General features: G+C 38.0%; 1 long non-coding RNA gene across 1 annotated transcript in view; it reads left to right on the top strand.

Annotated features, from left to right (window-relative positions):
• The first annotated feature begins 1,426 nt into the window (after positions 1 to 1,426).
• The window catches only part of LOC136373736 (uncharacterized), a 148,570-nt gene continuing 133,254 nt past the window's right edge, over positions 1,427 to 16,742 (top strand). Inside the window, exon 1 of the long non-coding RNA XR_010745716.1 lies at positions 1,427 to 1,561. This is a non-coding gene — a long non-coding RNA (uncharacterized lncRNA). The remainder of the gene's footprint in view (positions 1,562 to 16,742) is intronic.

The raw sequence follows: 16,742 nt of genomic DNA, 5'->3' as shown, positions 1-16,742 counted from the left end.
TTGGGTGTGCTGCAGGTTGTATGACACTCATTTATCCAGCAGAAATCAGCTGCAGCACAATAAGCAGCAGTGTAGGGTGTCATTATGGCTCTGTGCCTGCCTTAACAAGCTGGGTTTAAATTGAAATGCAAGTCCTGCAGCGCTGAAGGAAATTCTACAATCTTGTTGTCAGGGAAAAAAGGAAGACAGTGGGTATCCTATATAAACTAAAGTACTTTAAACGTGCCAACATGCTCTGTTGATTTTGTTTCTTAATCCACTATATCTTACTTTGACCTCTGCTTTCAGGTATTAATTCAACACAGATTTCAGCACTGGTATTGCAGCATCTTATGACATCAACTTCGAGCTTTAAATTAAAACCTGACAGTTGACTAGGGGACTAACAATTTTTTTACCTCTTTGAAAAGAAATATGCAAGCACTTTCACAGGGTTGTTTTTTATTATTATTATTATTATTATTATTTTCTTGTGAAAGATCTCAAAATCGAGGGATTTCTCCCATAGTTTCTTGTTTCTTTCCCCCTTTCTAATATACATCTTCAGAAATTGCATGCTAAAAGCTTCACAAAATCGTCCACATGAAGATAGAATATTTTTGAAATAAATAATTCAAAAGTTAAAGAGGCGTTTGCCTTTCTCAGACACATTTATTGTTTGCCTCAGAGGCCAATAGAATTATTGATTTTTATAGAGAAAAAGAAACCTCTTTGAAGATTTGGTCTGACCTTCTGCATAATGTAAGTCAAATAAATCCACCCTTTGAATTGAGCAATCATCCTCTCTATTGGACTTAGTTACTTGTGGCAAAACTTCAACTTATGCTTTACAAACACATCCACTCATGGTTTTGAAAAACAGAACAGAACATTATCCACGTACTGATCACCTTTGATAAAGTGCTCAAACAAATTAATTATGTCTAATTTTTGAGAAGTTGCAGCAAATTCTTCTGTGAAACTTTCTGCACTCTGCACTCTGTGCACTTTTAGGATTTTAAGAAGCATGCAGTGGGGGCCACCTGAAACTGGAAAGCTTTTCTGGTGTTCTGAAACACTCAGAGGTTGTGCTGAAATAGTTTATTCTTTGAGTTTTGTGTGAGTTTTTTTCTGAAATAAAAGGAAACCTTATTTCAGAAGAGTAAATAATTTCATTTGCGCAGCTTATTATTTCAAAGCGTTAAGAATTTAGGTGAGTGCCAGAGCCTGGTCATAAGTTCATAATCTCATAGCTCTTTTCTTCTTCTGAAACCTACTGACAACCCAAGGCTGGGGCACCTCAGCCTTGTAGGGGGAGCAGGAGCTGCCCTTTGGGCTGTGGAGGGCAGGTGGGGCGTCTCTGGGCTGTGTAAAAGCTGAGAGCTGGGAGGAAAAACTTAAATTATCAGAGAATGACAAACTGCTGTGTTCTTACTCATCACTGCAACTCACTGCAGGTCTGCTCTTGGCTTGAACTGGGAAACAGCAATTTACAGAGTCTCTGCTGAAGGATTCTGACACTGGAGGTCAAGAAACAGCCCAAGACCGGGATGGATGCAACTTGTCTGATGGAAGAGTTAAGGTATTTTGAATTCTACTTTTATTTATAATCTTTGACTTTTCCTTGAGTTGCCTGAGAATCTATGCTGGGTGAGGGCAGCCCCATGGCCAAGCTTGGGCCCAGGTTTCTAAATAAATGAAAGCCAATCACCCAAACCTCCCATGTGGTGGAACTGTGTTTTCCATACAACCCTCATTTGTGCTTTCTGAATATTAAGGTTTTTCTGAACCAGTTAAGAAACTTGCAGTTGGAGATGCTTGGCTCTGACACAGGAGAGGTCAGGCCCTTGGGTGTGAGTAATTATTGTGTTGAGGACAGGCTGGTTTATGTTGGGATTAAAAATTGCTGTGCTGCAGAACCGGAGAGGCTGAGGGCATGTCCACAATATATTGGGCAGTGTGTGAAATGCAGCGTTGGGTATGGTACTCACTTGTTCATCTCCTCAACAAATAAAATGGAAATAATCAAGATTACATTGACAGTAGACAGGCTTGTGAGCCAGGGGTTAAATGAGCACCAGCCTAACATGGGAGTGTGAGTTTGAAGCAAGAGGCAGCGGTGGTTTTCACCCTAAGTGAAATTACTCTATAGAAATGTGCTCAAAGTAAGGATAAAGCAAAGACACCATAGTGTTTTACATTTCAACTGTAAATTCCCTTGCATTGTTTCTGCTACAATTTTCCTCTGATTTCTAATGTTTTTGGGTTTTTTTAATGAAGTGATGTTGATTAGTCTTCAAAACTCTTGGATTCAAAGGGGGTTGTGTCCTCCTAAACTTGTATGTTTGGGACAGCAGGACCTGGTTTTCCATCCACACTGGGCCACTGCTGCTCTAAGGGATTTTTTCCACTACTTATGATAGGAAACTTCTACAGCTTCCCCAGTGAATTTGGACAGGGGTTTGATTCTAAAATGTGCTTTAATTCTCTATGGTTTAATGATGAAAATCTGCATTACAATGTGTGTGCCTTTTATCTTGAAGGAAAATTTTCGATGTTGATGGCATTTGATTATCTGTAAATTCACCCTTCCAGTGATTATGTGTTTTAACAGCCCCATGTAGAAGTCGTCACATCCTAATGGAAACTCTGTGGGAGAGCAAAAAAAATGCAGCAATCCAAGTAATTTAAGATCGTGGCAAAAAAACAACTGGCACAAATAATAATTTGTTGGGGAGGACAGCTGTCTCTAAAATGCACTGTCATTTAAATGGAGCAGGGCTGAAAATTGTAGTCCAACTCCTTTATGTTTCTTTTAAAATTCTAACCACTTCTTTGTCTCTGTTGTTTAAAACTGTAATTTTCATGGACATAACTAAGAATCTTCACAAGGACTGCAGTTGTTAGGAAGTTTTCAGTTGGAAAGATAATCTTGTGAGTCCTGTGGACTTCTCGGGGATATTTTTCAGGAAATCTACTGGTCCTGTGACCTTAAACATGTTCATAAAAGGGTGAGTTGATTCAGGGAAATATTTTCCAGGAAGTGGCTGAGGGAGGCGCTGACTGGGGAAGAAACCCAGTTTTTGGACATGGAAAATATTAAGCTTAGCCTTTATTGGCTAGAGAGGTTTTTAATGTAGATGTGGAGTCCACAGGCAGTGGACTGTAGGGTTTGTTTCTGCTGATGTTCTGTCTTTCAAAAGCTCAAGTCAAAAGGCAAGTTAGAGCCCAAAAAGAGATGGGCCTTTCTGTGATTTTCTGCTGAATTTTGATATTGAATGAGCAGGAGTCCTGTGAGGGTGTGAGTTCTCTGTATTTCGGGAAGATCAGAGTGTGACTGTGCAGGATGCTGAATTATGTGGTCAGGTTTGAAGTGAGCCATGCTTTGAGCAGGTGGTTGGGCTGGAGAGCTTCATTTATCCCTCCTAACCAAAATCCTTCATGATTTCTGTGTAATGGAGGTGGATACATCAGGTGTCAAGAGGGTGAGTGCCCCATGCTTAGAGATGCCAGCATTGGTTTGCAAGGTATGAAGAGAACCTTCTAAAGTAACAGCTCAGAAAAATTAAATATCCTTCAGAGGAATTGAAAACTCATCTTATATTTTGAGTTTTGTTTAGCAAGGAAAAAAAAAAGAGGAAAATGTTAAGACTCAGCTTTTTTCTGAACAAATTTTAGATGTTTCACTCAGAAGTTGAAGCACTTTCATGAGAGAACTTCTTATTTGGATTTTTCTGCTGAATAAAATTTAAATTGTTACAGCTCTGTAATGCATGCCAAGATCTCAGGAAGGTTTAAGAATATATATTTTTTTAGATGATGTCATTAGGAAAAACAAGAGAAACTTGTAGGCAAGACCACACTCTGTGTACCAGCAGTCACTTGCAGCCCACAACTCTGTAGATTACTGTAGCAGCTCAAATGTGATTAAGAAGAAATGCCTTTGAAGGAATCTGAAGGGACACACATCCCATGCCACTTGTGCTGTGAAAATTGGAGGCAGGTTACTCCTTCCTAATACTTTATCACAACAAACAAATTGTTTTTGCAATTGATTTCATTCTCATTCAGGCAAAATTATAGTGGAAAACCCCATGATAATGAGTATGACATGCACATTAATATAAAATGAATTCATTATGATCATCATTACTACAGCAGATTCTAAATGAATTAGTAATGACAGGGTAGTCAAAACAAAGTGGGGCCACACTTAGTTAAAGCCATAACATGCTGTTAATGACACCATTAAACAGGGGCTAGAGAGCATGAAAAATTTGTTGTGCAAAATTATAGTCTTGGGTGCAGAGTGCTTGTTTCTGTGCCTGGTTGTCAAACACAGAACCAGTTGGCAAAAAATTGTTTGTTTTTTTACCTAGTAAATGAATGGTTTTCCCGTTACACAAAATAAAACAATTCTGGTTTATACTGACCACTTAAAATAATCTTCAGTGAAAGGTTGGCAAATAATTCAGGATGGAAAAGCAAAGCATCCTGCTTGGACCATTTTAAATAAGTTTAGGTTTTCCACTAAATAAGAAATAGATGTGAATGTGTATATTACTATTTATTTTGTTTTGTTCTGAATTTTTCACAGCAAAAATTTTCATGTAGTCGAAACCTGTAAATCTGCATGCTGCCACAGCTTATTTTGCATTTTCTATCTTCAAGGTTACTTTCTTGTTTTAATAGCAAACTTGATATAAGCATGGAAAAATAGGTTTAGTGAATAAGTTATATAGCTTGAATTTTAATAACCCTTTACATATTTTTACCTTGCTTCTCACCAGGTAGCAAGTTGCACTGTGTCTTGCACCTTTTTTCATCCTAGAAAATGAATTCTAATTCTCTGGGGAAGAAAATAACATTAGCACAACATGTAGGAGCTGTGAATTCAGGAGTGCATAAACTAAAATAACGGCCAGCAGTTTTAGTTCAGTGTTCTAATTAGTCTGATTACCAGACACAGCTACAAAAGATTTAAGAAGCCTCATTGTTTTCTGACTTAGAGCCGCTGTTTTTTAACTAATCCTAAAAAAATATATATATCCTTTCCATTTGCATTTCTTCTTCTGCTTGTAAAAAATATGTAGTGGAAATTGTTTTCCCTAGCTCGGAGTAAAAATGGTTGGCAAATATTTCACCTAGAACTCAGTTGTGTCAAGTTTTATATATGAAGATCTACCAATTTAAATTTTATTTAGCAGAAAAATCCAAATAATTGCTTCCATGAAAGTGCTTCAGCTTCTTCTGAATGAAACATCTAAAATTTTGTCCACAAACCTGTTCAATCTTAAAATTTTTGGGTTTTTTCTCTTTGCTAAATGAAAATGGAAATACAAGAAAAGTTTTCAATTCCTCTAAAGAGCATTTAATTTTTCTGAGCTGTTACTTCAGAAGGTTCATATTTTTAATTTTCAGCTTCAAATCTGACACTTCAAAGAATTTAATGGAATAAAATTGAATCTTCTGACTCTTACCTGTTGTTTATGAGATGGGAAAAAAATCCTTTATCTGTTGCATTTCAGTGTCACTGAAGTAACCATTCTTCCTTTATTATGAGACGTGACAAATAGGAGCACCTCCACTCCATTTGTCTTTTTTACAACATTCATTACTGTGTAAAGTTCTGGAGTGTCCTCTCTTATTTGCCTCATCTATAAACATCTCAATCTTAGCCTGCTCATTTCTTAAGGGGAAGGCATGGAGTGCCTCTAATCGTTTTTGCCATCCATCAGTGAACCCTTTGTACCTTAAAAGGAATATAATGGAGAGAAGGGAACCAACACTTGGCAATTCCAGGGGGAAATGTACAACACTTATGGCATTTAATAGAGCAGCATTAAAAAGATCTTTTTCTAGCCTCTAGTTTAACATCAAAGAGGCTTTTTCTGGACTTACAAACTTATAAAAGCAACATAGTGTAATGACAACAAAGAATACAGATTCATTAGAAACACTGCTGATTGATGATCACATTCCCTATGTCTCCCCAAATATCTCAGTTCAGGAAATGCTTTTTCTCCTATCGCAGTTCTAATTATAAGCCCTTTCCTTTTGGAAAGCTTTATCAGTAGCAAAGTATTGAAAAAATTACCAAATTGTAGTGATTCTGCAGCACTCTGAAATCAGTACTTTGAGTTTTCTTGCAGAATGAAAAAATCAGAATGAGATTGTGCTGTACAGAAAATAATGCTCAAAATTACCTATATTTTCTATTACAGCTGAGGTTAATTCTTTTCCAATTTTGGTGTAACTTGTACTTCCAAACTAATAGCAAACTAAGATCACAGTCGGGCAATTATTATCTTACACTATTATCTGTGATAATAGAATGATTACCCTAATTATTACACCTGGGCAGCTATTGACATAAAATGTGCTAAAATTCTATTTTTATTCTACACCCACTTCAAATCCAACCCTCTTTGCATTTTTAATTCTGAACATGGGATGTTGTTAGTTCCTGTTGCCTGAGGTCTTTTGTCATCTTGGGTTTCTCTTTAAAAATTCTACAAACTGAATAAGTGAAGTCTGCTAAGAAGACTGGGAATGATCAAGGCAAGGGATGTAATTTCTAACCAAGTAATGGTATCTAATCTGCATATTTGGATATGTTCAAATTAGGGTCTTTGCCTTCTATGTATTCCACAGAAGAACTGAGTTTGGGAGGCACCTCTAGAGGTCTTTGGACCCAACCAGCCTGTTCAAGCACAGTCACCTGGAACTGGTTGCTCAGGGCCACATCCAGATGGTTTTTGGGAGTATCTCCACGGATGGAGCCTCCCCAGCCCCTCTGGACAACCTTGGACAAGCAGAATATGTCAAGGCAGAATTGTCCTTATTGTCCTGGAGCCAGCAGGTATCCTTGCTCTCCTTATCCTTAAACCTCTGCTGGTTTTGCTGCAATTCCCAGTGACTCACATCCCCATTTAGACCTTAATTTTGTTGGACTACAATCATGTTGGAGCATAAATTTTGGAGTTTCTAACAAATTATGAGCATGTAAAAATAGTTTTACAGGCTTTCAGGGTTCAGCTACAGACTTCTGTTTGAGCTGATTTCTTTGGCTTAATTTTGTCTTCTCTTAAAAAAAATTGTGTGAATACATTGCCAATTATATTTAAGGCAACTTACAAAATAGTTCACAAAAATATATAATCATTTACAGATGACATGTAACAAACAGAAGCAGGTTATGAAACCATTTTAATATGTTACAAAAGAGTCTTTTTTCTTGCTGTGCCTGGTAAGATTCAGGTCCTCCCACTCCACCTTTCAAAGTTCTTTAGGGCAGTAGTTATTCTCAGGCAAAGATATTCATCCTAAGGCCCTTGGTTTGCACCTCTGTGTTAGAGAGCAGGTTGAGGGCTAAGTGAATCTCTCTGGTAGCAGCATCAGTTCACTCTCAGCAGGTCTCAGCACCAGGGAAGATATCACAGCTAAAGAGAGTCTCTGGGAATGAATTCCTGTTGCAAGAGTCTGCAATCAGCTTCCTGGTCTTTCCAGTGCAAAATAAAAAAGATGGCTTATGTTTCTATGTGAGATTATGATCTTGAAGCTAAAAAAAAAAAAAAAAAAAGTCAAAAGTTATGCTTTATTTCACGTTCCTGAGGGAATGTGAACATTTCTTTCCTGTGGTATCTTACATCAGAATCTGTAAGAGGCAGTTTTGTGTATATGTTTGCATTCAATATACAAATACATGCATGGAATACAACATTTTGTTGTCAGGAAGAGCAGGAGTCAGCAAAGACAGAACAGGAAAACCCTTCCATGCTCTGGCTGGTTATGAGTAGAATTCCAGCTGCCCCTCAAAATGGTGAGCAAAAAAAGAGCTGAGCAGCTGTGAATGGTCTCTCCCCAGTTCTGTTTTCACAATTGCACTCAAAAAGAAGTGCAAATGATCAGCTTTGTTGTTGCAAAGCAGCAATTTGCCATAAAGCTGCAGAATAATTACTTTTGAAACAGAAACCAATGGGATCCAAACTGGTTCTTCCACGGCAAAACCGCTTGCATGAGAATTTTGCAGTTCTCTGGTGACTTTGCATCCTGGAGCTAATTAGCATTTTAAAAAGTAATTAGATAAAAAGGTAACATTCCTGGATGCTAGCTGTGGTAAGCTCAAGTAATTTCTTTCCTGCAATTGCTCTTCATTCAGGCAAATCCTGTGTGTGACCTCCCTGTTACTCACATGGATAAGGGTGGCTTTTGGGGATAGAGGTGCTATAATGGGACCCGAAACATGAATTAACAACACTTTGTCTCCACACACCTTCATGCTGCAGAACAGTGAAACCGAATGAAACTTCTGCTACTTATGTGTAATAAAAGATGCATCCGTGCAATTCTAGTGAGACTATCAAGAAGAAATGAACTTTATGATTACTTTTAAGGGTTTCTGGTAGGAATTCAATGCCATGATGCCTGTGTTAAGAAGTAGTTCATGCTGTAAGGTAAAGTCAGTATGTTTAAGATGGTTTGTGCCAAGACCCATAAAACTCCTCCTTGTGCAGTTCAGAGCTCGATTTGGAGCAAGTTTTCTCTGGTTCAGACATCTCGCAGATGGAGCAGGAGCCAGAGCAGGTTTGAAGCTATCAGCACACTCCCAAACTGCCTGTGATTTATTAAAAATATGGATATTGATCTAATACCTATATCCAACTCTGACGGACAAAGACTCTCTAACAGTTTGAAGTTAGAAAGTGGATGTTTATTACGACGCCGGGCAGCGTGCGGGATAGCTCCCAAATACACACCACAATTTACAGGTGGTCACAGGGTCTTTTTATGTACAGGAGTATTGAATACCCAAAGCACAAATGCATATTCATGACTCTGGTCCATCCCATTCCCCACTTCATATGGCAATTAGCCAAAAAGCAATTAAGCATGTGTAGTTTGTTCTTTGAAATGAGTCGGTGGTCCTTCTTATGGGGTGGGGTCTCAAAATGATGAAGTAAGATGGGTCTTCCTCGCTTTGACTTTTTAACCTTTTAGTGTTGATGACACCTGGATCCTGTTTTCTCAAGGCTATCTGATTTATGATCACATTGTGCTCTTGGAGTCTATGGATTAAGTTGACAGGCCTCCTGATTTATGAGTTCCTTAAATCTGGCTTCTGTTAACAAAGGGAAGTTTGCCTCAACAGTATCTAGTTAGCAAAGGGAAGTCTACCTCAGCAATGTCTAGTTCAACTAAAGTCCTTAATTCTTCAAAATTCATGTCTCACCTGAAGAACTGAAACAGCATGTGGTTAGGAAAGGCCAGCAAAGAACTGACTTCAAACACATTACAAATGCAAAAGCAGCCAGCAGAGTGGGTCTTGAGTGGGCAGACAAGAAAAGCAGCACGGGGAGCAGTGTCCTAGTGGATTATTTCTGAAAGAAATATTGTCTGTGGATTATCTCTGAAAGAAATACTGTCTGCTTGCCACGCAACAGGAGTGAAGCTATTGAGCTCTTTGTCACGGCCACAACAGCGAAGGCCCTGTCCCCTGTGTGGCATTAATAAATGCACAAGCTGAGGAGTGGTGATGCCTTGATGCGGCAGTTTGTCTGTAAATTTAGTTGAGATGAAGTTAGAGAGTATCTTTGCCTTGTTTTATTGCATCTCAGATTGACAGCTCACTTCAGATGGGTTTGCTGGGGAGGTGGATAGCATATGTCGGAGCACAGGGACCTTAAATCATTTTGGTTTATAAATATTGGATCTCCTTTCCATGTTTTGATTTTCCAACGGCAAACACCTCTTGCTGTTTAAACTTTAGCTACTGTATCAGCAAAGGAAATGAAAGAACTTGGAGTGGATAACCCCAACTACATTAATCATAAATAATTTCTCAGTATCTGATTACCCAAGCGTCAGTTCTTAAAAAAAGAAGCCTCATTTTCCTATGTATATGTTGTTGGTGTGAATATGACTGCCAAAATCAAGTTCAATTTCAGTTTACTTCTTCTATTATCAGTAATACTAGATTATATTTTTTCCATCAGTATGTTGTAAATACACCTAAACCTGTACTCTGAGGTCCATTGGCTCTTGCTGAGTTCAAATTGAATCCCCTCTAATGTGAATCCTCATTGAGACAGAGAAACATAAAGAAAAAGAAATTGATTTAAATACAGACATATGTTTGAAGCTGGTTTAAGGCAATGTTTTTTTAAAAGCTTCTTTTGGAGACCTGTTTTTGGTATTTTGCTGAGCATGCCTACAGGAATTTCATGAGATTAAAGTCTGGCTGTTTCAGATGACTTTCTATAAAAATACAGTGTGACTGCCTTTATAACCTTGAATTCTGACAAAATTCAGGTTAGTGAGAGAAAGTCACTGACAGTTTTAGGGACTAGAGGCTTGATTGCTCTCTGAAAATTCATATACTAAGAGATACCTCTTTTACATAAGCCACAGAGGACTCGAGCTGCAAATGCTCTATGCTGAATAGTCTGTCGTGAACAGAGTATAAACTGCAGCTTGCATCATCCCAATTGATTTCCTTTTACGATTGGCTTTTTATGAACTTTATCTCTCTATGGCCACAGAAATTTTCAGAAAAGAAAGACAAGGGCCTGATGTTTCTGCAACACTTTTAACCCAGACCAAACCAGTGCCTAAAAGACCTGACAGATTTAAATGGATACATCCCATTTTTACAACTGGGATCTATAATTTGACTAATTTCTACTAGAGGAAATAAAAGCTAATGCTTACTTAAAAAAATAGGAATAGTTTAGAAATGGACTATGATCTTAAAGGGAAACAAGTCTTAGTCACTGACTTGATCTGTTGCTCTTTGCTTTCTGATTCTGGTACAAAAGATGTCAGAAGTGGTTACTCCCACTCGTTGTCACTTTGTGAATGGTGGAGTTTGCAAATATTTCAGACTTGCTGGAAAAGTTCCTAATAAAAACACAAGTTATAAATTAATTATAAGCTTCCCTCATAATTAATTTACCAAGTGTAAACTTACCTTAGAATCAGTGAGACTCTTGCTGACCAACAGTCAGACTCACTGAGTAATTTCGAAGTAGTGAGCAGGGAGTAAGCGCAGAGCAATTTTTCTTTTCGTTTTCTTTTTAATTGGCTTTCTGCTAAAAGCACTTTGAGTGGTAGTTAGTTACATGTGTTGCTGCATTATATTCACCAGCCCCCCTGGAGAACACCAGACTAATTAGAAACACTGAGCTCTCACTTGTAATTTATAATCTGGCAACAGAAGCAAGGAAATCTAAGAAGTACTGTAAGCACAGACCTCCAAGACCCAGGCCAAGGCAGCTTTTTACACAAAGGTCAATATCCTTGAGAGTCTGAGATATTATAGGTCTGCCTAACTTGACATTCCAGCATCAGGAGCAGTAATGAGTTTCTTAGTCTGCACTCCAGAGAGTCTAAAATTAACCCCCTATCGTCTTCAAACTTGACCTCAATCACAGCAATTAATTAACAGGCACTGGAAGGACCTTAACAAAGGAGATGAGTGAAGGGACTCTGAAGGGAACAAAAGACACTCTTGTTCTACATTTCAGCACATTCCTCCTTTCCTCCAGCGCTGTTTGGAAATCATATTTTTTGTAAAACCCTGAAAGAATACAATGCAAAGACCAAATCTTTGACCTGATATAGACATAAGACTGGACATCAGTTTGTAACTCAAAATTATGTGCTTTTAAAAGTCAGTTTTGTTTCTTGTGGAAAACTGTAGAGTCTAGGAGGCACATGTTGAAGAAAACACATTTGAAGTCAATCAACAGTGGCATCAGCTTTACTTTTATAATTTGCCATCCTACACCCATTTAGCTCCAAAAAAGTAGTTTCTGAATAAAACTGTTGCTAAAACTACAAGGCTCATTTATTCTGCCGTTTAATTTTGTGTGTTCTGACAATATAGGTAATTATGGGAGAAATTGATTAAAACATACATAAGAAATGGGAATGCTGAACCAAATGATTGGAAGGTACCACACATATATTTGTTTGAATGATTGAAGAAAATATGCCCTCATGGGGAAAACAAAAAAAAAAAAACAAAAAAAAAAAAAAACACAAAAAAAAAAACAAAAAAAAAAAAAAACCAAAAAAAAAAAAAAAAACAAAAAAAAAAAAACCCACAAAAAACAAAACAACAAAAAAAACCCAAAAGCAGTATTTGGAAATGTTTTTGAGGGAACATATTTTATCTTAAAATAAGTTTAAATTCAGTGTAGCAATCTGCTTGTATTGGAAGTCCTGTATTGATGAAGCTGATGCTGTGCTTAGTGAAGAATGTTATTTACCTCTGTAAACATGTAGGATATACACTGAGCTTGGTGAAATGAAAACAAAACAAGTCAGATTCGTTGGTGCTAAGTTATATGCATACCTTAATGGTGCTTTCCAGACCATGACAGCCTCAAAGGAATGAAATAAAAAAGAAAATAGTTCATTCATTTGCCAGGAATAACATTTCATGAATTATCTAGAATTGTTTGTCAGAAGGAAAGAACCTTGCTTACCAGAAGTAGATAATGCAGTATTTTTCACCCAATGTGAATGTTAGAGAGCAGCCAGAGATAACGAATCATGACATTTGTGTACAAAAAAAAAAAAAAAAAATTAAAAAAATTTCAAAGGGGAAGTGCTTCTCGTCCTGGGATTTTAGCTGGTAAATGGAAAACTCCTGACATTTTTGCACTGCATATTTTAGAGTATTACAATTAATCAAATACACATTTTCCATTCCAAGTAAAATTACATTTTATAGTTATTGCCGCTTCTCTGGCTTATTCTCTGCTCTCTGATTTAACAGTGGCTTTAAGCTTTCAATTGAGCTTTAGATAATTTAGATAAGCAATTTTATTCCCGTATTATGGCTCCTTCATGCCCACCCATAAAAAAGGTTTTACTGCCATTCATATTGTACAGGTGATCTCACAGACAATTCTCCTTCGCTGTTCTTTGTTTTTGCAATTGTGTGAGAGTGGCTGAGAAGACACAGACAAATAATTCCGAGTTAATTGGCTACTGATAAATTACAGCTTCCTTTTAACAGAGAAACCAATAACAGCAGTTTAAAGAAGTCACTCTTAGCTCTTTGGTGGGTTACTTTAATGAAGAGTGGACTGAAATGTTTTAATGCAATAGTTCACTTTTCCTGTAAATTTTGATACTGCACATAGATGAAGTTTCCCTAGTCCAAGCCCATACCAGCATGGTACAATGTACTGAAATTCTGTCTCTGAGGAAAAAGAAAACACCACTGGGAACAAAGTTCAGAGGTGCTAAGCAGAAATGAACAAGGCCAAATGACTTGTTGAATAATCTGCCTAAATGCTGGTTAACAGAAAGACAACAACGACAACAAAAAATTTAGAAATTTGGACAGATTTAAAGTCTGTTTTTTTAAAACACTGAAGATGTGACAGTCATAAAATAAACTGATGGAAGAATTAGCTATTGAAATTACACCCTGCCAGGAAAAACAATGCCATAAATATTTTTTCATGAGTTTGTGGTGGAACTATTCCTTGCTATTGCTTGCACAGAATTAATTGTTATGTCTTTGTTTAGATTTTCCACTTCTTTTAATGATCTGTGTTAGTGTCTTATGTGGTTGACTACCCCAGAAAATTAGGAGTCCATTAGTGTATAGATTAAGTTATGTAGATTTGAAATGTTGGATGGGCAAGGGAAAATCACATCAGGGAATAGAATTAATTTTCAGAATGCAGCTAAATGAAGTGTGGGAAGATAGGTTAAAAGCAAAGTTTCTCTTCCTTTTTCAGGTGATTCAAACTATGTGATGACTGTGGTGAAGAATACAGTTGGTTTTTAAACACTACTGACTGTGGCACTGTGTTACCTTAAAATCTCTGGGGAATTTTCAGAGAAAAAACATATCTTTCATGTTAATATTTTTAATTTAAGCAACAATGGGTTGAATAATAGGAAGAAAATATCTTTCTGTTTAGCTGTAATATTAGATGAATGTTCACATCCAGGAACAGGGTCACATTTCTGATGAGCTAAGCTGGATGTAATTTGAAAAGATTTGAGGTGAAATGATGACAGAGGATCCTGTATGATTGATTCTCTTTTCCTTGTCATTTGTAGCCATACTTTAACTTAAAAACACATCTTGTTTTTAAGTTAAAGTATGTACAAGAACTAGAGCAAAAACCCAGCTGAGGCCAAAGCACTTCCCATGTCTTCGAAAGTCCTTCCTCTCTTTTTTCCAAAGGGCTTTGAAGAACAGCCTTTTGTAGATCAATAAACTTATTGTGGAACAAACAAACCTTCCAGAACTCACTTTAATCTAAGGAAGAGTTACTTGGATTCCAATGCAAGCCTTGCTCAGGTCTTGTGTTAGGAATACATATTGTAATTCCCTGGAGAACATCACTGAAAAAGAGAAGGCAGATACCCAAAGAGATGCAGAGCCACTGCTGCAGAGGGCTCATCTTTCCCTGCAGCAGGATGAGTGGGAATTCAGGAATCATTGCTAAAGCTTTCTGAGCATTTCTCACTAGAAGAAATAGGAGTGTTGTGAGGAGGGGCTGGGAGTCAAGCACTCATCACTATGGGTGGCTTTAATGTTGGGTGCAGTGGTGTGGCCATCAGGGAATGAGCACCCCTGCCTCCAGCTTTGTCTGCATGGCTCGCATGGATTTAGCTCAGGATCCAGGGAAATCTGACAAAATGGAAACTTCTGAATTGGAGCTTTGTCCCCTGAAAGCCTCCAATCGGTTGTCTAGGAACTCTTGAGTCAGTCTAAGTTCATTAGCAGTTCTTTTTGATGTGTTTTCCAAAAGGCTGCATTTACCCACTTTTATGGCTGTAATTACTCTGGTCTGACCAGCTCAATACCCAAATCCTCCTTAAACCCACTCAAGAATCTGAAGCTCTCTGGGACTCTGCAGGGATCCTTGACAAGTCCTGTAGTGGCTTCAGAGCAAGCTGAGCGTGTGCAGCTCTGTGAGATGGCCACAGCAGGAGGAGAGAGGAGGTTTGGTATACCTCATCCTCAAATACAAACCAGGGAAAGAGCTTTGGCATCCCCAGACTTTTCTTTTTCACACATCTACAGTTCTTTTCAGCAAGATGTCATTGTTTCACTGAGAGGAGGGTCAGTGACTCTTCCAACTTAGTGCACTGCCACACAGTAAATAAGCTGAGAGATGTTAATCTCCTTCAGACATTGTGTCTCAGTCTTCTGGAGCCTGGAAAAATTCTCTTTGTTGTGAGGTATTATTTAAGTGATGATTTTTTTTTCCAGGTTGCAATGAAAAAATGGCTTTATTAGGTTATTGACCGTGCAGTTGTATCTTCCCTGAAGCCAGCTGTGTTTAGGCTGTGGATGAGGGCAGGATTTCAGGAGCACCCCTGCACTTGCAGGAAAGGAACTCCTTTCTGAATTGCATAGCCTGGCACAGGTAATAAGTGCTGCTAACAAACATCAGGCTGCTCTATACATAAATTTTAGATCTTAAGAGACCAATACTGTAGGTAACAAAAAATTCTCTATAGGGATTTCCACTGTTACCCATGGGATTGGAAAGGATGTGATCCTTATGTCTTTCAGGAGCTTTTTGAGACCTCACCATTCCATATATCTGATAAGTGCTTTATATTTGGCAGAGGTACAAAGAGTGTTGACATTCTGATATATCAGACAACTCAATCAGTACAACTCATCAACTTACAACCAGTAAGATGGTTATTAGTGGCAAATGAGCAGGTTTTGTGTTCTTGACACAGTTCTTGGGCCCCACAGCAACCTGTGGGCAGGGGTAGGGAAGCCAACAGCCATTTTCAAACAAGATTTCTGCAGAAAGAGACCTTGAGGCAACAGTGGCACTGATATAAGGCACCAAATTGTATCATATGGGGATGAATTTTTTCATAACTCCAGGGGCTAAGAAACTTCATCTTAAACTAGGAATGTATCCATAATTCTTTAAATTTAAAATCACGAGAAATACTGACTTTTTAAAATGACCCTTTTGTAAATAAAATATAAAAATATGTAAAGCTGAATCCCATAGTATCCTTTATTTTGGAATGAATGGTAAATAATTTGAATATTACTTTGCCGGTCTCTGGGTAATCAGTGCAATCTCTGTTGGGTATTTAGTGTTGATGCTTTGGCTCACAAAGCTTGTGAGGAAGCAAAAGAAGCATCTGGCTGTTCTTACTAGAACTGCACTCCTCACTGAGGCTGAATTTCTGCAGGTTCTGAAGGTACTGATGTGGTTTGACCTTGGCTGGGCTGTGGGAGGCCCCTCAGCCACACTGTTGCTCCTCACTCAGCTCAGACTGAGAAAATCAAATAGAAAAGCTCACGGGTGGAGGTAAGTGCAGGGAGATCACTGACAAGTTACTGTCACAGACAAAACAGACTCAAGGAAAACTGATTTGAGTTAAATTGTCAGTTAAAATAAATTTACATGGTGAGGAAGAACAGCCCCATATCAGTTAATATGAAGAAAATCGGCTTTAACTCAGCCCCAGAGTGTTGTACAAGGGAGATGCAAGAGTGATATGGATTGGTTTCTGGAGCTATGAAGAAGAAAAACTCGATGTCTGTCCACAAGCAGTGAAAGATTGCCATGGAGCAAGCTGAAGATGAATGCAAAGTAAAAACCCAAACCAACAGAAAAACTGCACAAGAGCACACTATGGAAATAGTGTGTGAAGCAGGTGTGGGGAGGATAACACATTTAAATGCAGGTAACACATTTAAATGCAGGTAACACTTGCAGGTCATGCAGCAGCTTCCATGTGGGAAT

The sequence above is a fragment of the Sylvia atricapilla genome, chromosome 2 (assembly GCF_009819655.1).
Source record: "Sylvia atricapilla isolate bSylAtr1 chromosome 2, bSylAtr1.pri, whole genome shotgun sequence".
Classification (NCBI taxonomy): domain Eukaryota; kingdom Metazoa; phylum Chordata; class Aves; order Passeriformes; family Sylviidae; genus Sylvia; species Sylvia atricapilla.
The sequence above is the reverse complement of the archived record's forward strand: the minus strand, read 5'-3'. Positions and strand labels throughout refer to the sequence as shown.